The 22523-nt window shown below is 39.2% G+C and overlaps 1 non-coding gene across 1 annotated transcript; it reads left to right on the top strand.

The window, feature by feature from the left end:
- The first annotated feature begins 16482 nt into the window (after positions 1 to 16482).
- On the top strand, positions 16483 to 16589 carry LOC127090136 (small nucleolar RNA R71). The gene has a single exon (XR_007791667.1). It is a non-coding gene; the product is annotated as a small nucleolar RNA R71 (small nucleolar RNA).
- The last annotated feature ends 5934 nt before the right edge of the window (positions 16590 to 22523 follow it).

Raw genomic sequence — 22523 nt, 5'->3', positions numbered from 1 at the left:
AACACACAACCAAGACTGAGCGAAATTTAGAGAGAGAGCTAGGGTTTGTGTCTGTAGGTCATTCAAGTCATCCATTGAAGATTGAATTGGACTGATTTGTCTTCTTGATCAAAGCTTTGAAGCAAGATCAAGAGTGTGTCTTCTTGATTGAAACTGTGAAGTAAAATCAAGAATATTGTAATTGAAAAGTATTTTCTTTTCACAAGGGATTGTTGTTTAAAATCACGGGTGTGTGATTGTAAGGGAAGTGGGTGGGTTCTCATATCTAAGAGTGCTTAGGTAGAAATTACACGGGTAGAGATTAGGTGAGAAAGACTGTAACTTGTTGAAGTGTACGGATAGTCTTTGAACTAATTCTATTTTAGTGGATTTCCTTCCTGGCTTGGTAGCCCCCAGACGTAGGTGAGTTGCACCGAACTGGGTTAACAATTGCTTGTGTTATTTGCTTTACCATTCTGTTTTATTATCCATTGTGTATTAACAGATATTAGTGTCGTGACATTACCTTCGACATCTTATATCTGATACCAGAATTTCAATTGGTATCAGAGCAGGCATCCTGCTCTGGCTCTGGGTGAGATCTAGGGAGAATACTTTCTGGTATAATGGAGAGGGATGGAGGATTTGTTCATAGGCCACCAATTTTGGATGGTTCTAACTATGACTATTGGAAACCAAGAATGGTTCCTTTTTTAAAATACCTTGATAACAAGGCGTGGAAAACTGTCTTGACAGGCTGGGTGCATCCTGTTGTTACTAAAGAAGGAGAAGCCACCACTGAGAAAAAGCCTGAGGAACAATGGTCCAAGGAGGAGGATTACCTAGCCCTTGGGAATTCTAAAGCTTTGAATGCCAACTTCAATGGAGTGGACAAGAACATCTTCAGATTGGTAAACAATTGTGAAATAGCTAAAGATGCTTGGGACATTCTCAAGACCACTCATGAAGGCACATCCAGGGTGAAGATGTCTAGACTACAGCTACTCACCTCCAAGTTTGAAAACTTAAGGATGAAAGAAGAAGAGAATATTCATGAATTTCACATGAGTATCCTTGAAATTGCTAATGCCTCAGGAGTCCTGGGAGAAAAGATGACAGATGAAAAACTGGTAAGAAAAATTCTCAGGTCACTCTCCAAGAGATTTGCTATGAAGGTAACTGCCATAGAAGAGTCTCAAGACATCTCCAACATGAGGGTAGATGAGTTAATTGGCTCCCTCCAAACCTTTGAGATGGGATTGATTGAGGGAACTGAAAAGAAAACCAAGAGCATTGCCTTTGTTTCCAACACAGAAGAGGAAAACAGTCAAGATGTGGATAAAGAATGGGCCAATGAAGTTGCAATGCTGGGGAGACAGTTTAACAGACTGTTAAAGAAAATGGATGTCAGATCCAAGGCAAATGTCAAGAACATCTCGTCTGACATCAGTAAATCCAACAATGCTGGAAGAAAAGCAAGAGCAGATGAGAAGCCCAAAGAAGGAAAATAGGTTTAGTGCTATGAATGTGATGGGTATGGACACATCAGGTCTGAATGTGGGACCTACCTTAAGAAACAGAAGATGAGCCTTGCTGCCACATGGTCTGATGAGAGTGACACTGAAGAGGCTGCAAATCTTGTGACTGCTTTGACAGGAAGATGTGAATCTGATGAAGAGTCAAGTGATGGTGAAGTAACCTTTGAGGAATTGGCCTCTACCTACAGAGAACTGTGTCAGAAAAGTGTTGAACTGAACAAACAGTCTTTAAATCAAGAAAAGGACATAACTCAACTCGAGAATGAGAAGGTAGAATTCTTGGAAACCATCTCCAAATTGAAAACAGAAGTTGTGGCTCTAAAGGTCAAGCTAGAAGAAGTTCAACAAGTTGAGAGCCAGAAGATAGTCCAACTGGAGAAAGAAAAAGCAGAACATGTGGAAATTATCCTCAAGCTAAAGACTGAAGTTGTGCTCTTAAACTCAAAACTAGAAGAAACAACCAAGTATGTAAGGATGCTGAACAATGGATCTGACTCCTTAGACAAGATTCTTCAGACTGGACAAGTCACAGGAGTCAAATCTGGATTAGGGTACCATAAAACCAAGGCTGAAAGTAGCTACACTGGCTGCAAACCTCAAGCTAAACCTAAATGCAGCAATAGTAAGAGGAGTTCCAAGATGTCACATCATATGTCACACCATCAGAAGAAAGAACAGCAAAAATACAAACACCAAAGATAGAGATGTCATTACTATGGGAAATTTGGACACTCAAGGGCCTTCTTCTATAAGTTGTATGGTTACCCTACCCACCTTCATTAGCAACAGCAGAAGAGAAGACAGCAGTATGGCAGACACCAAAGATGGAGATGCCATTACTGTGGGAAAGCTGGACACTCTAAGTCTTCCTGTTATAAGTTGTATGGTTATCCTAGCCATGGGCATCAATAGATCCACTATCAACCCAGACCCAAATATTACAGGCCTATCAACAAGAAGCAATGGGTTCCTAAGACTAATGTCACAAGTCTAATGGCTCTCAAAGAAGAATGGTATTTTGATAGTGGATGCTCTAGACACATGACTGGGAACTCAGACTTGATAACTGATCTTCACCCTCATGACTTAAGCTATGTTACCTTTGGTGATGGAGCTAAAGGTGAAATAAAGGGGATAGGCAAGCTTGAATGTCTTGGAGCTCCTAAACTTGACAATATTCTTCTGGTCAAGGGCTTGACTTTAAATCTAATAAGCATCAGTCAGCTAGGGGATCAAGGTCTGAGTATCATCTTCACTAAAACTGAATATCTGATTATGAACAAAGACAGTGAAGTAATTATGAAAGGAATCAGGACCAACAACAACTGCTACATGTGGAGCTCTCAAATGGATAATCCCTCTAAGATGAGTACAGTTGCAAGAAGAATCATCAAGGGAAAAGAAAAGTGTCAGGTAAGGGTGTTAATAGCTAACCCTAAGGAAGAAAAGGTCTTGATGGCACAAACACCTGAACACATGACTGGTGGTATGAAGACTGAAGTTAGTAAGAGCTTTGCTGGAACTGAGACACAAGGAACTATGTCAGTTGGAAACAACAATGCTCAACCAGGGTGGATGAAATTGCTGAGAATTATTTACAATGTCACACTCGATGCTATGACAACCTGACTGCAAAGGACTTGCATGAGGAAAAGGGAAAATTAGGGGCGTGTTTTTTTGAGAAAGTATGGCAATTAATGTGGAGTGTAAAAGGCAAGAATAATATTGTCTGGCCAATGAAAAGAAAAAACCACATTACTAATGAACCATCTCTTAGTATTGGAAATAACACACTCTGCCTGAACATAATCAAAGAACCTCTGCTAGGGCAAAGAAAGTTTTCTCAAAAGTTCAACAACATGTCTCAACATTCGTTAACATCTAGCTCAAAATCCTTTCATACTAGAACTTCCTCCATGGAATTTTTAGATGAAGATTTGATGGAAGTAACTCCTCTGCGTATGATACCACGTAACGTTCCAAGCACACCTTCCATGGCCAAAGCTAAGCAAGGTAACACTCCTGAAAAATCACTTGAGGACATGCACTCTATTGATCGCATCATAAGAAACCTAGTTACTAGCATACTGAACGAAGAGCATGGAGTTAAGGAGACTTTTACCCCTCTGTCCAGAAGGGAACCCTCACCTGAGGTAGAAAGCCAAGCTGAGAAAGATGATAACTCATCTAAAACAGAAAAAGAAGTAGCTGCTGAGGGTATGTGTTCTCTTGAAAAAAACTTACCTAGTATGTCTCCTGATACTGCTCAGAACATTGAGGAAGAAGGGTCTGAGGAAGAAGATGACACGTTGGTCAGTCTTGTGAAAACAAGTGTAGCTAATAGACTGAGGAAGAGGAAGAGTATGGCTGAGATAAGGACAAGTAGGAAAAATAAAAGGGGTGCTGGTATAGGTCCCTCCAAGACTTGGAGTAAAGAAGAGGTCAGAAAGATGAAGGAGAGTGAGAGTTCTGAATCTGATAAGGATGTCGAATATGATGTCTCAGACATTTCCCCTGTTAAAAGGAAGCCTATAAAGAAGTCTCCAAACAAAGTGGTTGCTGTTCACCTTGACAATATCTCGTTTCACGTGGAAGGTGGTGCTACCAAATGGAAGTTTGTGACTCAAAGAAGGGTAGCAGTTGAAAGAGAATTGGGAAAAGAGGCAAGTGAAGTAAAGGAAGTCATGGAGTTAATTAAGACAGCTGGTCTTATGAAAACTGTGACTACTTTGCCTCAGTGCTATGAGGGGTTAGTCAAAGAATTCATTGTGAACATCCCTGAGGAGATATATGAAAGAAACAGCAGGAAGGGCTGCAAAGTTTTTGTAAGGGGTAAGTGTGTGAAACTATCACCTACTATCATCAACAAGTTCCTGGGGAGAGGAACTGATGAAGGGGTAGATCTAGAGGCCACAGATAATGAGATCTATAGGATGATTACAGCTGGCCAAGTTAATGAATGGCCCAGTAGGAAACACCTTGCAGCTAGTAAACTAACTGCCAAGTATGCCATCTTGCATAAGATTGGTTCTGCAAATTGGGTTCCTACTAATCACATATCTACCATCTCCATTGCTCTTGGGAGGATCATTCATGCTATTGGAACAAGGGTTAACTATGATTTTGGCAAGTTCATATTTGAACAAACCATTAGACATGCTTCCACCAGTGCTATTAAGTTGCCCATTGCATTCCCATCTATCATCTATGGGATCATCCTGAGTCAACAACCAGGAATCCTGAGTACAAGTGATATTCCAAGCAGGAGAAAGACCCCTCTATCAATTCACTATAAGCTTTTTGAGGGTAGTCATGTCAACGATGTCATGACATCTGCCAGAAGGGAGTCTACAGCTAAAGGAAGCTTGATTGACCAACTGAAAGAGACCTGCAAGGAACTGGACAATGGGATAAGGGTGGCCAAGGCAAGAAAAGAAGCTTTGGAAGCTCTTATCTGTAGCCTCGAAAAGGAGGAGTTAGAGAAAGCTGGGAAGGACTCAAATACAAGATCCCAGTCCAGTTCTGAAAACTCAAAAGACTCTGAAGGTGTATCTGAAGATGAAGATGAAGGTGAAGGTGATTCTTCTTCTTCTGATTAATTGTCCCTGGCTGTATTGGAGGCTTTAAGGGGTGCTGGAAGGAAATTGCTGCTGTTTGGAAGGTTGTTGTCTTGTTTGTTTTTGTATTTTGTGGCAGTCCTCTTGATGCCTGTTATGTAATATGTAGGGCTCTTAATGAGTTCCGTGGATTTGTTCATTATCTCAGCTGTCTGCTGTGTATAATGATGTTGTGTACTTCCTGAATTTTTGTTTTAACATGCTTAATGTTATAACATCAGTTTTAACTTTCTCTGCTAGACTGATAGACATTTATTTTGTCTGATTGGTCACCTTTGGTCAATTTTGACTAAAAAGGGGGAGAAGTGCTTGATATGGAAGTTGGATGTGGCTGATCAGAAGGACAACTATTATTGGAAGAAGTGCACAGGTGTTGATGTTGTAGCAGATGTCAGTATGATATTCTGGCTGGTACAGGTGTTGGAGTTTTCAGTTGCTGTTTTTTATGAATGCATAGATTTAGGGGGAGAAGAAGTACCCTGGTGCATTGTGCATTTGTGTGTCTTACTAGTTGCATCCATAACTAGTAATTCTGTTGTTGTTGCACAGATTTAGGGGGAGGAGAAGTACCCTTGTGCATATGTGTATTACTAGTAGCCATAGCTAGTAATTGTTTGTTTGCTTCTGCTGCTAATTAAACTACTGTTTAGTGGTTTAACTGCTGATAGTTTTCCTTGTGAACAAAAAGGACAGATATATGTTTTAGCCAAAATTTGCCAAAGGGGGAGTTTGTTGATTCTAAGTGTTGGCAGCAATTTTGGTAAAACAAAGAGTGTTCACAAGATGTTATGTGTGATGTCTTAACATGAGATATCCTATGTACCTGCTGGAGTTAAAGAAGATATACAAGCAGGATTGTTTCAGAATGCCATATTCAAAGACAAGGCTTCTGATATTGGTTGTACCTACTGGAGCTTATATGGAAGACATATGCTGCAGGATTGTTTCAGTTGACATACTCATTGTCATGGTAACTGATATGGTTGTACCTGCTATAAAAGGAAACTGGATTATGCAGGATTTTTCCAGATGTCAGACCCGATGTCATGACATCCTGTACACAGAACATTCAGTATGAATGTTTGGTGTTTTGTGATTACACAATTGGTGGCAATCATTGGTTGATTAAAGATATGGCTAGCTGGCGCAATCTATCAGGGATATCAACCAGATTTGTTTATTTTCCAAGGAGATCTTTACAGCTGATATGAAAAGATTTAATTGGAAAGTATATTTAGGGTTTTCAAGCTGTCCAATGTTTCTATAAAAAGGGACTTAGAAAACCTGTTTGAACACACAACCAAGACTGAGCGAAATTTAGAGAGAGAGCTAGGGTTTGTGTCTGTAGGTCATTCAAGTCATCCATTGATGATTGAATTGGACTGATTTGTCTTCTTGATCAAAGCTTTGAAGCAAGATCAAGAGTGTGTCTTCTTGATTGAAACTGTGAAGTAAAATCAAGAATATTGTAATTGAAAAGTATTTTCTTTTCACAAGGGATTGTTGTTTAAAATCACGGGTGTGTGATTGTAAGGGAAGTGAGTGGGTTCTCATATCTAAGAGTGCTTAGGTAGAAATTGCACGGGTAGAGATTAGGTGAGAAAGACTGTAACTTGTTGAAGTGTACGGATAGTCTTTGAACTAATTCTATTTTAGTGGATTTCCTTCCTGGCTTGGTAGCCCCCAGACGTAGGTGAGTTGCACCGAACTGGGTTAACAATTGCTTGTGTTATGTGCTTTACCATTTCGTTTTATTATCCATTGTGTATTAACAGATATTAGTGTCGTGACATTACCTTCGACATCTTATATCTGATACCAGAATTTCAAAAATGATAATAAAACAACTAGAACGCATGTGAAATCGGAGTCGAAAAACGGTAAATTTCAGTGTTATCAAACTCTCCCACACTTAAACCTTTGCTTGTCCTCAAGCAAAACATTGAAAAGCTCATAAAAGAAAATTCGTGTAAACGAGTGCTTCAGGTAAAAATTCTAAGTTCAAGTCGGGATGCAGTGATAGGTACTAACTGAGTGAACTAAGGGTATCATGATGACATTAATCCGCAAATACGGACATAAACTTCATTCCTATATTAACCAACCCATATTATCCCACAATACCTAGGCCTGCCTCTTCATCTCTTTTTGTGTCCTTTTCATTTAGGCGCAATCACATTAAGCCCGTTATTCGTACATGCTTCATAGTAGAGTGGCCTGTTAGTGATTATGATCTGAGCATGGGGTTTCTGGCACATAAATATGTGTAAACCCTTTTATTGGACCCAACTGTAGTTGTGGGGGATCCGATCGTAATCCGCCCTACCGAGTTCAGTGCCAGATACCTCTGAACCAACTAGCAGTGGGTAAGTTTTTCTTTTTCTTTTTCTTTTCTTTTTGTAGCAATTTTTTACCATTCTTTGGTTTAAATGACTTTGTGAGGGTCACCTATACCGGAGTTGCCTTTTTGCTTTCTTTTATTTTTTTGTTTTTCTGGATCATTCACTTATTTGCATCGGTCCCCTACGTAGAGGATGCGTAGGTCGGAGTTGACTGCTGAGATAAACTACTAAGGACTTATACGGAAATGATGATTAAGGCCATGGTATATGGGGTTTCGGGAATGATTCCTATATTTACGAAGCTTATGGTGCTAAAGTAGATACTGATGTTTCCCAAAGTTCTCCCAAGTCACTGCATCCTTACTCAAAACAAGTCTTTAAAACCTGAAAACTTTCGGAATAAAACTATTTTCTTTTGCAAAAAAAAATTCGATGGGGCTAAAGGTATGGGGAGGTAGGATTGTACTAAAGATCTACTATATTTGGTGACTCGTCAAACTCATGCATTATACTAAAAAGAAAAATAAACGACTAAAAGGAAATAACAATAAATAAACTATCTTAAAACAGCAAAGAAAAAGCAAAAAAGGAAAAACGAGAAAAGCAATAAAAAAAAGACGATAGAGTCTCCTCCCACACTTAAATCGAACATTGTCCCCAATGTTTCGAAATAAGATAAGGGAAGAGTTACCTGATAACCTATTTCTGACCACTAGTGCCCTCGCCATCCTGAGGTGGACGACGGGATCGGGTACGACGACGGTCTCTTTGATCCATCCTCGCCTGCAGGGCATCCTGAGCGGTCCTCACCTCTAGAAGGTTACCCATAATGGAACCTTGAGTGGCTTCAATGAGTGCCATGTGTCTCTGGTGGTAGTGTTGCTGACGGGCTTATGTATCTGTGATCGTTTGCAGGGAGTGTAGAACAGTGTCATAGGACCTGTATGTCCTCCACTGCGACTCTTGCATGAAGCTCATGTTATCCGCCATTTGTTGGTGGATGGTAGAGAGTAGGTCGTCACGCCTTTGCTCTCTAGCCATGTGGTCACGCCACATCTCCTCTGTAATATAGAAGCCAGGAGTGGTACCTGCAGAAGAAGAAGATGGTGCGGTGTGTGGTGGTGAAGGATGATGGGGGGACACATTGGGTACGGGAGATCTCTCTCTCCGATCATATTCATCTTCAGTGTCATGTCCCGCCTCATCAGGAATGTTAGGAGGAAGAGGACCCAAAACAGGTGGGGCATATAAAGCGTAGGTCCAATTCCTTTCATCTTGTACGTCTGTACGTCTAGTGCACGGTAAAACAACAGACGGGATGGCTACACCATGAACCATAAGCATATAGCCTCCTTCTCTCCTCGAACGACACAATTTCATGTCTCTTAGAAATTTTAGGTTAATTGTGCGATGAGGTAAGGGGTCTAGGGTAGCCATCTCATCGTTCAGGTTAAGCGCTCGAGCAATAGATGTAATCAATCCACCAAAAGAAATCGGTCCCGCTTTATTCAAAGTTAAAGTCATATGAGCAAGCATGAACGGGACCGAATTAATACGTCTATTTGTGAGGCTTCCTTGTAAAAATAGAAGCTCTCTAGCATTAACCTTATTTGGATTCTCCCGGCCAAAAATAGTGCATGCCAACAGATATCGAAAAACTCTGATGGTCGGGTTATGGATAGTTGAGGCAAGAACTCCTTCAAAAGAGTTTATGCAAGTGTTTGATAGACGATCCCAGAAGGAAAATACCTCAACAGACCATTCGGAATCCAAAGGGGCCTCACAAATAGCACCGTCCCCATGAGGGATTCCTAACAAGCTGGCTAATTCGTCGGTACTGAATAGGTATTCAACAGCAAACATTCTAAATTTGACAGTACCAACTGTGCTAGCAGTGTTAGGGTTGACAATATAAATTAAGGAACTCAAAAATTCAATTGTTAACCGCTCATAGGTAGGTTCTTTATTGGAAAAGAAATTATGCAAACCTAAATTATATAATAAATGAAATATGCTATGATAGATACCTAAAGTGTAGAGACAGTTTTCGTCAACATACCTTGTCGGGAGGATTTCCCGATTTTGCAACTGTTCAATAATTTTTCTTTGTCTATCCCCCAGTTTCCCTCCTCGAAGAATGAATCCGTTAAACTCCATTTGAAAGCACTTGAGAAGTGATGAAGAAGATGAAGTGGTTTGTGAAAAGGTTGGATTTTTACGAAATCCGACGGATGAAAATGAAAATGGAATTCGGAAAGATGATTTGTACGGTGTGGTGGTTAGAAAAGTATGAGCTTTTTGTGGGTTCAAGGATGTTTTTCCAAGATGAAAAAATGGGTTTGGAAGGTTGTAAGTTGCAAAAATGGTGAAGAAAGGGGTTCTGCCCCGACCTTTTATAGACGCTGTGGCGGGCGCCACAAGGAAAAATCTGGCTGGGCCGGATTTTGGTCCTTTGGCTTGGGCTTCTCTTGTCTTTTGGCTTTGAGGGGTCCGGATAGCATTTGTTTTGTGATTTTCCTAGCATCATTGACTTGCATAATTTTATAAAGGTAAAAACAAAAAATAAAACTGAAACAAAAATTAAATATTAGACTAATAAATAAATAAATAACTGAAAAATAAAAAATGCAAATAAAATGAAAAATAAGACATATATAGATAAAAGTAGAAATATCAGTGTATAGATGTAGTTTATATAATATTCCAAATGCAATAATATAAGATGAGTTATGTAAATACGAGAAAAATAAAATAAAAGAAAGATGAAATAAGATGGAATGGTGAGATCATATAGTGGGGATGTCATCTTCCTGAGAGGAACCACGGAGCATGGCTACTTCTTGCTTGAGCTCTGCGATCTCCTGATATAGATAGTCGGCTTCAGTAGCATGGGTGAGATCAGACACTCCCATCTGTAAAGTGAGGTCAGCCACCTCCTGTCTAAGCTCTGCGATCTCTCTACGAAACTCAGCAATCTGAGTGCGGATGTCGGGTGTCTGCAGTGAAAGATTATTAGAGAAAACAGTGATTCTGGGAGATGGTGGTGTAGGTATGTATTCAGCAATGGGTGGTGATCTCGGTTCCTCAACGGTCTCTCCCTGGCCCTCTAAAGCATAACTCTAATTCGCTGGATCATGCACACTGGTCATCATAGGATCTGGCAATGTGAAATAATGGATAGCCTCACTGTCGACTAGCAATCGGAACTGACATGGGTGGAAAGAGGCTCTCCTCATCAACCCTCTGGTCAAACAGAAGTCGATGTCCATGGTAGTGTACCCACAGTAGATCCGGAGATGTGACAGCTTGCGAGACAGACCTAAAGCGACAGCAATCTGCGTGATGATTCCGCCCACATGGATGACTCCTTCGGTAGATCTGGAGATACCGCTGAGACTGTATAACAAGAAGTTCCCACATGCTACTGGGCGAGACTGGGATGCATAAAATAATAGGAAGATCTCCTCTTCACTCAGTAGTGTCTCTGCATCTGGCCTTCCCAAGAAGGAATGTGCTAATATCATCTGAAAGTGTCTAAAGGCGGGGTTATGTATGACATGAGACAGCTGCATAGATGGATCCTGGCTTCCGCCACCTGAGATATCACTCTAGAACTTCTCAACCTCCTTACCTAGAAAATATCCCATAGGTGTCTCCGGGATAGCATCAGGAGTGGTCTGGAAACCCAATAAGTCACCGAACTCTTTCTGGCTGAGGGAGTACTCAACTCCGAAAAGCCTGAAAGCAGCATACCCATCTGGTCCAGAATATGGGTCATAGTCTAATGAACTCAGGAACTCTAAAGTCAGATTCCTGTAGGTGTTACTCAAGTCATCAGCAAACTCGTCCTAGTGAAGCTGGTGGCTAAGGAATCGGATACTCGGGTCGATACCCAGTGCCTCCATACAGTGCTGATCGGGATAACGTGTGGGTGCCATAGGTCGCTGATACAGAGCAATGTAGCGCTCCCTCTGAGCATTATCTCTATAGGCCACGTGCATGTCATCGAAATCCTGCATCCTGTAAAAGTTAAGAAAGTGATTCTGAAAATACAAACCATTCAAATCTTAGTCTCAATGCAAAATATGATAAGATAAAATAAAATTAAAATTAAATAAATGCGAAAAAGTAAAATGAAAGAAAAACCATGGGTTGCCTCCCACGCAGCGCTTGTTTAACGTCATTAGCTTGACGATTAGAATTTATACACCTGTAGTGGTAGGAATCGGTGGATCAATCAGGGTGTGGCTTGAGTAGTATGCTGGAATGTCTCCTCCTTCGTAGAGCTTCAGTCTTTGTCCATTTACAATGAATGGACTATAGGTATCGTTCTTGATTTCTACGGCCCCGGATCTCAGAATCTTGGATACTTCGAAAGGACCAGTCCATCTTGAACGTAGCTTTCCAGGGAAGAGTCGTAACCTAGAGTTGAAAAGGAGAACAGGATCGCCTATATTGAAATTTTTCTTTACTATTCTTTTGTCGTGATAGGCTTTTGTCCTCTCTATATATATTTTCGCATTCTCGTACGCCGATTGCCTAAGTTCTTCTAATTTATGAATGTCTAGGGTACGCTTTTCTCCAGCGGCTAGGTAATCTAAATTCAAAGTTTTAATGGCCCAATAGGCCTTATGCTCTAATTCGAACGGTAAGTGACAGGATTTTCCATAAACTAGTTAATAAGGAGTAGTTCCTATAGGGTTTTGAAAGCGGTTCTATAGGCCCATAATGCTTCTTGAAGCTTCTGAGACCAGTCTCTCCTAGAAATAGAAATAGTTTTCTCTAGGATTTGTTTTATCTCCCTATTAGATACTTCTACTTGGCCACTAGTCTGTGGGTGGTATGGTGTTGTTACTCTATGCCTAACTCCATATTTTCTTAAAAGTTTGTCAAATATTCTCGATATAAAGTGTGATCCTCCATCGCTTATGACTAAACGTGGTGTTCCAAATCTAGGGAATATATAGTTTTTAAATAATTTGATTACTACCCTAGTGTCGTTTGTGGGTGCAGCTATAACTTCAATCCACTTAGACACATAGTCTACAGCTACTAAGATATACCTATTTCCTAAGGATGGTGGAAAAGGTCCCATGAAATCTATACCCCATACGTCAAAGAGTTCTACTTCATGGATGTTTCTTAGAGGCATTTCATCACGTCTTGAAATGTTTCCAGTGCGTTGGCATCTATCACATTTGACAATGCAAGCTTAGACATCACGCCACATGGTAGGCCAGAATAGGCCAGCTTGAAGAATCTTGGCATATGTCTTAGATGTGCTCGCATGTCCACCATAAGGTGCAGAATGACAATGCTCGATAATACTATTTACCTCTTCTTCTGGAACGCAACAGCAAAAAATGCCATCTTTACCCCTTTTGAAAAGGAGCGGTTCATCCCAATAGAAGTTTCTCACATCGTGGAAGAATTTCTTCTTGCGGTGGTAGTCAAGATCAGGGGGTACTATATCAGCAGCTAGGTAATTAACGAAGTCTGCATACCAGGGTACGTTACTTATTGCTAAGGAATTTTGGGAGTGCTCATAAGGATCTAGGTTATTATCTTCAATGGTTTCTACTCTAGCGATCAGTCTATCATAGGCGAAATCATCATTTATGGGTACTAGTTCAGGTTTTAGATGTTCTAGCCTAGAAAGGTGATCGGCTACTACATTTTCAGTGCCTTTTTTATCTCTTATGTCTAAATCAAACTCTTGTAGTAATAGAATCCATCGGAGTAACCTGGGCTTGGCATATTTTTTACTTAATAGGTAACGAATGGCAGCATGGTCGGTGTAAACTATAATTTTTGCTCCTACTAGATAAGATCTAAATTTGTCTATAGCGAAAACTACAGCGAGTAATTCTTTTTCAGTTGTTGCGTAGTTAAGTTGGACAACATCTAGGGTTCTACTGGCATAATAAATGGCATGTAATTTTTTATCTTTCCTTTGTCCTAGAACGGCTCCAACTGCATAATCACTAGCATCACACATTATCTCAAAAGGTTCTAACCAATCATGTGGTTTCATAATGGGTGCCGATACTAACGCTTTCTTTAAAAGATTAAATGCGTCATTGCATTTTTCATCGAAAATGAATTCAGCATCTTTCATTAAAAGTCCAGTTAAAGGTTTAGTTATTTTGGAGAAGACTTTAATGAAACGCCGGTAGAATCCAGCGTTTCCAAGAAAGCTTCGGACTTCTCTGATGGTTTTTGGTGGTTTTAGGTTTTCTATAACTTCTATTTTAGCTTTATCTACCTCTATACCTTTTTCAGAAACTATATGTCCTAAAACCATTCCTTCGGTCACCATGAAATGACACTTTTCCCAGTTTAGCACGAGGTTCACCTCCACGCATCTCTCCAGGATTTTCTCAAGGTTAGCAAGACAATTATGGAAATCAAATCCGCAAACCGAGAAATCGTCCATAAACACTTCCATGATACCATCTAGGTAATCTGCGAAGATTGACATCATGCAGTGTTGGAAAGTAGCTGGGGCATTACAGAGGCCGAATGGCATTCGTCTGTAGGCAAAAGTTCCATAAGGGCATGTAAAGGTAGTTTTTTCTTGATCTTCGGGGTGGATAGGTATTTGGAAGAATCCAGCGTATCCATCTAGATAACAGAAGTAAGAGTATCTGGCTAGACGCTCCAACATTTGGTCTATAAATGGTAAAGGGAAATGATCCTTCCTAGTTGCTTTATTTAATTTTCTATAATCTATACACATCCGACATCCTCCTTCTAAACGTTTTGCTACATGTTCGCCTTTATCGTTTTGCACGACTGTGATGCCTACCTTTTTAGGTACTACATGCACAGGGCTCACCCACTTACTATCCGAGATCTGGTAGATGATACCTGCCTCAAGTAACTTAAGAACTTCCTTTTTAACAACATCACTCATTATAGGGTTTATTCTTCTCTGATGTTCCCTAAAGGGTTTTGAATCTTCTTCGAGCGAAATCCGATGCATGCATACGGATGGGCTTATACCTTTCAGGTCAGAGATATTATATCCTAAGGCTGAGGGATATCTTCGTAAAATGTCTAAAAGTTGGTTCGTTTCCTCTAGGCTCAAGGTAGCACTAACTATAATTGGACGGTTCATCTTTTTATCGAGGAACTCATATCTCAGGTTCTTAGGCAGTTCCTTAAGTTCTAAGGTTGGTTTCTTAGGGCATGGCATATGATTTGGGTAAGGGATAAACATTCGTAAAGGTTATCATCGATGTAGGGTTTCTTAAAGTCATCATCTTCCCTTATGAGAGTTGATGGTAACTTGATTGTTTTTATAATTTCTTTTTGTTCTAATTCTCTAACACATTCATCAATGATATCTAAGGCATAACACGAATCTCCCATCACAGGTGCCATAAGAAATTTCGAAAGTATAAATTCTATTTTCTCGTCACCTACCTCAAATGTCAACTTTCCTTTCTTGACATCTATTATGGTTCCTGCAGTCGATAAGAATGGTCTACCTAGAAGGATTGGTATATCATTGTCCTCTTTGATGTCCATGACAACAAAATCAATAGGGATAAATAACTGACCTATCCTAACAGGAACATCTTCTAAAATGCCTATTGGATATTTAACAGATCTATCGGCTAACTGAAGTGACATCTTAGTGGGCTGTAATTCTCCTAAGTTTAACCTCTCACAAACTGCTAAAGGCATTAGGCTCACACTAGCTCCTAAGTCTAGAAAAGCTTTTTCGATGACATGATTACCCAAAAGGCAAGGAATGGAGAAATTTCCAGGATCTTTATCTTTCTTTGCTAATTTGTCCTCGGAAATAGCATTACATTCCAAAGGCTTCGGATCGTCAAGTCTACGTTTGTTGGTAAGGATGTCTTTGAGAAACTTCGCATAAGAAGGTATTTGGGTGATGGCTTCTGTGAAAGGGATTTCTACATGAAGTTTTTCTATAACTTCAATAAATTTTTGATATTGTTTATTGATCTGGGTTTGTTTGAGTCTTTGCGGATATGGTATAGGTGGTTTATATGGCGGGGGTGGTACGTAAGTTTTATCTTTAGGTTCTTCTCCTTTTTCTCGACCTTCCTGGTTTTCAGATTCCTCTGGTTCCTTTACTTCGTCCGTGGGTTTGGTACATTCCTTAGAAGTTTCGGGTTCACTCAATCTAGGGTTTGGTGGCTCATCATAAGCGTTCCCACTTCGTAGGGTAATGGCATTGGCTTATCCTCTCGGATTTTATTGAGGTTGTCCAGGAAATTGTCCTCCAGGTGTAGTCTGAGGGGCTTGGTTTAAAGCTACCTGAGAGATCTGGGTTTCAAGCATCTTAGTATGAGTAACTATTTGGTCAACCTTGGTTCCTAACTGAGTAATCAATTCGTTAACATGAATGTTTTGGTTCATGAACTCCTTGTTTTATTGGGTTTGAGCGGTGATAAAATTTTCCATATTTTCTCAAGGCTCGGCTTTGGTGGTACAGGTTGCATAGGTTGATTTGATCTAGGGGCTTGATAACTAGGTCCCGGAGGTGCATTATTTTGGATAGGGTTATTATTTTTATAGGAGAAGTTCGGGTGATTCCTCCATCCAGGGTTATAGGTATTCTAGTATGGGTTCCCTTGGGTGTACTTCAGTTGCTCAGAGTGGGTTTCGTTTAATAGACTGCATTCTGCAGATTGGTGTCGTTTGGTTCCACATATCTCACAATCCGACGAAACTGCGGCTACAGTATTCGGGTTTATGCACATATTCTCGACCTTAAGAGCTAATGCGTCCATTTTAGCTTGCATCATGTCTATAGAGCTTAGTTCATGCACTCCTCCTTGGGCTTCCTTCTTCTCAACTGTCGCTCGTTCGACTCCCCATGATTGATGGTTTTGAGCCATATCTTCGATGAGGGCACTAGCTTCAGGATAAGGTTTGTTCATCAGAGCACCGCCTGCGGCAGCGTCGATGGTCATCTTTGTGTTGTAATGAAGTCCATTATAGAAGGTTTCAATGATTAACCAATTTTCTAAGCCATGATGTGGGCATGCTCATAACAACTCTTTATATCTCTCCCAAGCTTCAAACAACGATTCTCCTTGGTTTTGGGTAAATCTAGTTATATGGTTTCGAAGAACGGCGGTTTTACTCGGGGGAAAATATCTAGCAAGAAAAACTCTTCTAAGGTTATCCCAAGTCGTAATGGAATTGGGTGGAAGGGAATCTAACCATGATAGGGCTTTATCTCTGAGGGAAAAAAGGAAATAATCTTAAACGTATTGCCTCAGGAGAAGCTCCATTGGTTTTAAAAGTGTCTGCTAATTGAAGAAATATTTTTAAATGTTGGTTTGGATTCTCAGTAGCGAGACCTGTGAATTGTCTCTGTTGCACTAGTTGCAACAGGGATGGTTTAAGTTCAAAATTATCAGCTGGGATGGTTGGGTTTACTATACTAGAACTAGGTTCTTCATTAGATGGTTGAGCGAAATCCTTAAGAGGTCTTTGGTTTTGATCTTCGGCCATAGCTCTCTTAATTCTATGAAAGAATAAATGTGCGCGAGCGTAACGTTCAGGTTCCGCCAGAGGGTATACTAAGCTTAAACTTCTGGTGCTGCGAGTTCTTCGCATTGACCGGCGGGAAATAGCCTAAGTCTAAACGATATAACAATAGGGAAATGAAATTTGACGAAATTGGTCCCCGACAACGGCGCCAAAAACTTGATGCGGTGTTTCGCAAGTATACGAACGCGTCAGAGTAATATAAAAGATTGTCGAATCCACAGAGACCAAGTGTTAATCTATCGTTATCTATTGTTATGGTGTTTATCAAAGGCAATAGAAATAGCTGTTTTTTGAGTGTGCAATGAAAAGTAAAGTGTTGAATAAAGATTAATTAATAAAGACAGGGTCGAATGTAATTCACGTAATCAATTAATAATCCAAGTACTTGCTAATAGAGCTACTTATGGGCAATTTTTTCTACTTTGAAAAGAACTAATTTAACGGGAACTGTCACTTTCGCGTATTCAGAACCGAGTTGTACTCCCTAATCAAACCCTCTTATTGTCACTTATAAAAAGGCGTGCATTGCGTTAGAGTAGTAAACCTATTTTTAACAAATATAGTATCTTGACTAAGTTGAAAAGTATTATAACCTGGATTTCTTAACCAAAAGAGATTCTCACGAACCAGTCTCTAAACTTATAAACGCGTCCGAAAATAGTTTTAAAATCTCTTTTCTTCTTAAGTTAAAAACTCCTAATTAACTAAACAAAGCGCTTTCGCTGTTTTTGAAATAGTTAAAACAATTAAGTTTAGATAGACACTGGACGGCTTTCGATCTTACCCAACGGAATTGAAGTGCGGGAAAACTTAAGTTGAAAGTTAAAATAGCCCTTAAGTGTTTCTACGAACAATTATACGGATTATCGGTTCAATTATGATCCTTACATTCTAACCTTATAAATTTAGCTAGACATGGTAAAGTAAAAGTTCATTAAAATAAATAAAAGTAGTGCGAGTGCGGAACGTAAATAAAAGTAGTGCGAGTGCGGAAAATAAATAATTTAAAGCGAGTGTGAGGAAATAAATAGTTTAAAGCGAGTGCGAGGAAAATAAATAAAAGTAAAGCGAGTGCGGGGAAATAAATAATTTAAAGCGAGTGCGAGGAAATAAATAATTTAAAGCGAGTGCGAGGAAATAAATAATTTATAGCGAGTGCGAGGAAAATAAATAAAAGTAAAGCGAGTGCGGGAAAATAAATAAGATAAAGACAAGTAATAAAAACCTGCTCCAATCGGAGGGTTGAATAAATTGCAAAGCGGAAATGAAAATGGCGGCAGGATTAACTTCCTTCCAAAGTGCTCCAAACTCGATTACAGACTCTATCACAGACTCGATTACACAATTATGGTAACACTCCAATGCGAAGCGGTTACCACTTTATAATACTGAATATATGCCTAAGTGAAACAAAGTTGCTCTGAGTTTGCCTCTTCTCTAAGTTTGGATGATTGTAAAAGTGATTTCGAGTTTCTATTTATAAGCAAGTAAAAAGATGGAAATGACAAGGATGCCCTTCAACTTGAAAATAGGAGGGAAAAACTTTCCTCTTGTGGCGCCCGCCACAAGGCCATGGCGCCCGCCACAAGCACAAAATGAGGCGCCTTAGTGGAAGTAGTGGGGAACATGGAAGTTGAGGGAAGTTGAGCTTGGACATGTCATGGCAGGGTCTATGGCGCCAGCTATGGGGTAGGCCACAAGTACAAAATGCTGAATTTTAGGGTTTTTAGCTCTTTTTCACTCCTTTTCTCGATCGGGGCTCCGATTAAAGTAAAAACCTGAAAACAAAGGAAAACATAGCAATAACACAACAAAATGATAATAAAACAACTAGAATGCATGTGAAATCGGAGTCGAAAATACGGTAAATTTCAGTGTTATCAGGAAGCTACTGCATTCATTTCCAAGTTTTTGAGAGCCAAGAAATCCCTGTTTCAATATTAAATTTTCCAAAAATATTCCATTATCGTGTTTTAAATTCTAGCTTGTTTCAATCCAATTTATTGATTCCATTAGCACTTCGATCTTCTTTGAAGCTTTTGCAACAATTCCCAAGCTCCAAGACCTCCTAAAGTGCTTTAACCAGATCGAGATTTATCAACTTTTGATCACCATTTGGACAAGGTACTTCTTAGAATCATTTGAACTCAAACAAGTTACCACAATGTAGTCATCCACTCTCTGATGTTTTCCCATAACTTATCTAGTGTTGATTGACCGTGTTCATCATTTAAGCTTATTTTTCGTGGCTTGCTTATGAGACTTCTCTAAAAATTCCCCATGCTCAGTTTAGATATATGAATTTGGAGCATGAGGTTAAATTAGTGGTGGTCTCATGTTCCGAATTTACCAAATGATGAAACTCTGGTGAGGGACCATTAGAGAAGATGATCAAAGTTCATCTCAGGTCATTTGAGTTTGGAGACACGCTGGATATTTGAAATGTTTTGATTGGTCCAATTTGAATTAGATCCTGTGCTTTATTTTGATTAATTTTCATTGTGCATGATCTTGGGTGTTGATGGAGTGAAAACCCTAATCCACCAAAATGGATGATTGATTTTGATGATGACTTGATCAAGCCTTTGATCCAATTTGGGTGTGATATCTCTTGTCCTCTTCTTATTAATCCATTCTCTTTTCTTTTTATTTTGATCAATTGGATGGTATCTTGATCATGATGTTTGAATTGGTGCTTGATGAACTTTCATCATTTTAAATCGACCTCCTAATTGATCATGGATCATTAAGGTACTTTGGATTAATGCATAAGTTTGTCATAAGTACTATGAAGCATGGTTTGGTGTAATGAACCACTCTCCTAGCCCTTGTACTTGATCATTTCTTTTTTTCTTTTTTTGTGGCATAGCTTCAGGAGAATGATTTACATATCATTTCTCTAGCATGTATTAACACAAAAATTATTATTGACCGGCCTCATATAGTTGCGACTTCTACATAAGTCCAATTATGATTGCTTAACATAATGCTAAATTTTACCCGAAAGTAAGTGTAAGACCCCAATTTTGACCCTAAGATCCCTCATGCTATCTCATCATATGCATTAGCATTGGGATCACACCTTGGCATCCTCCTTACCCCTCATTCATTGGGTTTGCATTGGGAGAGATCACCAAGCACATTTGATTGTATCATACTTTTTTTTCATTATTCACTAACCAAAATACCAAAAATATGTCAATGTATAGTTTGTTACTTTTGTAGGTAGTGTGTATGCTCACCAATGCCTCACCAAGCTCATATCTAGGGCTTGAGACCCTCAATGCAAGGATAATAATCAAGATATGGTTCACATTGACTCGAGACATCATATATGGATCCCCATGGTCTTCACATATCATTTTGATCAAGAAATCATCAAGAATTTGAAGCTTGTTTGCCTTGGAAGCCCTAATTCATCTGGGTATCTTGTGTGACTTCTTCAACAAGTTTCCTTATCAATTGATCAAATATTTCAAGGGATACTTCATATTACATCATCTTATACATATATTATCCTCCATGAATTTCAAAAATCAAGAGAATGACAAGCTAGCAAGATGGTTCATGGTGGTTGACCAGAGAAAGTCAACTGGTTAAAACTGGGGTTCCCTAGACCCTATCTCCTACAATATTTGTCATATGAAAATGATTCCAAGAGAAACGTTACTCCTTATGACATTCCAAATAAATTTCATGTTTAATTCTAGAGCTAGTTTTGCTTGGAAAGTCATTTTTTATGGTGAAAGATTATAGGTAATTTTGTCTGAACCCTAGTTAGGAAGTCAACTTCCCAAGGCAATAACTTGCTCATTTTTCATGATATGAAATCCATTAAAAATCCATGATCAAATTCAAGATGTCTACTTCAACTTTTATGTTTGGAGGAAGTTCAAATTTAACTTCCAAATGCATTTTCCAAGAGGAAACATCAAAGGTCATTTTGGGCCATTACCATTGAACAAGTGATTTTCCTCAACTTCTAAAACGCATAACTCCTTCATGCCAAATCCAAACTAGGTCAAATATGTGACCAAATTTAAGAGGTTTGAAAGAGCTACAACTTTTATGAAGGAACTGTTTCCATTTGAAGTCCATAGCAAATGTTATTCAAGGTGGAAGAAGTGAACATTTGACTTGGTACTTCAAAAATTTGCAAACATGTTTGATTTTCCAAACTTCCACCTCAAAATTCATCATGATCCAAGTTTCAAATGGAAAAGTGTTTAACATTAAAGTTATTCCCTTTGATCTCATCTTTCAAAAACGTCCAAGATCATCTCATTTGGCCAAGGAATGAAGGACTTGCACATGGGTTCTTTTCAAAGGATCAATTGGATGATTTTCACCTTCACATTTCAAACACATATGCATGGCCACATGACATGATTTCAGCATGATTCTCAAGCAATTTTGGACCTGATAACATCACTTGATGGGCCTAACACACGCCCATGCAAGCATGCATTGAAAATTGCTAAAAATGGCAAAATTTGGATGTGTGTGGAAATGAATCTCATGGCCTATAAATACAACCCCTCATGCTCGGAATTGAGGACCTCATGCTCAAGCTTTGAACCTACAATCGAAACCTTCACCATTAAAGGATAACCTTGAAGGTTTTCATTTGAAAATTGAGCTTCAAAACTCATTCTGTTTTGAGATTGAAACTCCAAGAGTCCAAGCCATTTTCTGATCTTAATCACTTCCTACAAGCTCCTGAAACAAGGCCAGGCATAATTAGAATCAAGATCAAGCAAGGTTGAAGCTCTCTCGAAGGTAATTTTTCAGAATTTTCATCTCTTAGATTCTCCCTCATTTCTTCACTATTCTTTGTGATTTTTGGTTGGCTGAAGTCCTACTAATGTAGGCAAGAAGATTGTCAAATCGAAGCAACTCAGTTTATGATCCTCAAAATTCAAATCCCTGTATATTTTCATATACTTGGAATTGGAGAAAATTGAGACCATATTCGAGTTCCTGAGCATTTTTCTTTAAATCCATGTCCTTGTTTTTCATTTTGATGGTGGTTGGTGGTGGACCAGTCCGGTGAGGTCCACCGGAGAAGAAGACCGGAGCCCTAGCTCCGGTGGTGTGTTGTCACGCCTCACAACCATCAGATCTTTTTAAAATGTTCAAATCCTGACCACTCCTTGTGATTACCATCCCTATAACGCGTTGACTGAGGTGTACGATGTGAAGCACACGCTTGGCCATCAAATATACCACCTCAACTAATGAGGGAGATCTGATGGCCCTTGTTTTTTTGTATTTTCTGATTTTTCATTTAATTGCTTTATTTTTTTTAATTCATAATAATTTCATTTTTCATCCAAAAAATATGGGACTTTCACCAAAAATCTTTAAATATTTTTCTCTTTCATTTTCTAAATTAAAATTATTTGTTTGGATTAACTTTTATATTTTTCATGAATTAAATGTTTTTGTGCATATTTTTAATTGTTTAAAAATACTTCTGACTTTTCAAAAATCATGGAATTTTTTGTCTA

Source organism: Lathyrus oleraceus, chromosome 5 (genome assembly GCF_024323335.1).
Source record: "Lathyrus oleraceus cultivar Zhongwan6 chromosome 5, CAAS_Psat_ZW6_1.0, whole genome shotgun sequence".
In the NCBI taxonomy this organism is placed as follows: Eukaryota; Viridiplantae; Streptophyta; class Magnoliopsida; order Fabales; family Fabaceae; genus Lathyrus; species Lathyrus oleraceus.
This window is presented reverse-complemented; position numbering and strand designations above follow the sequence as displayed.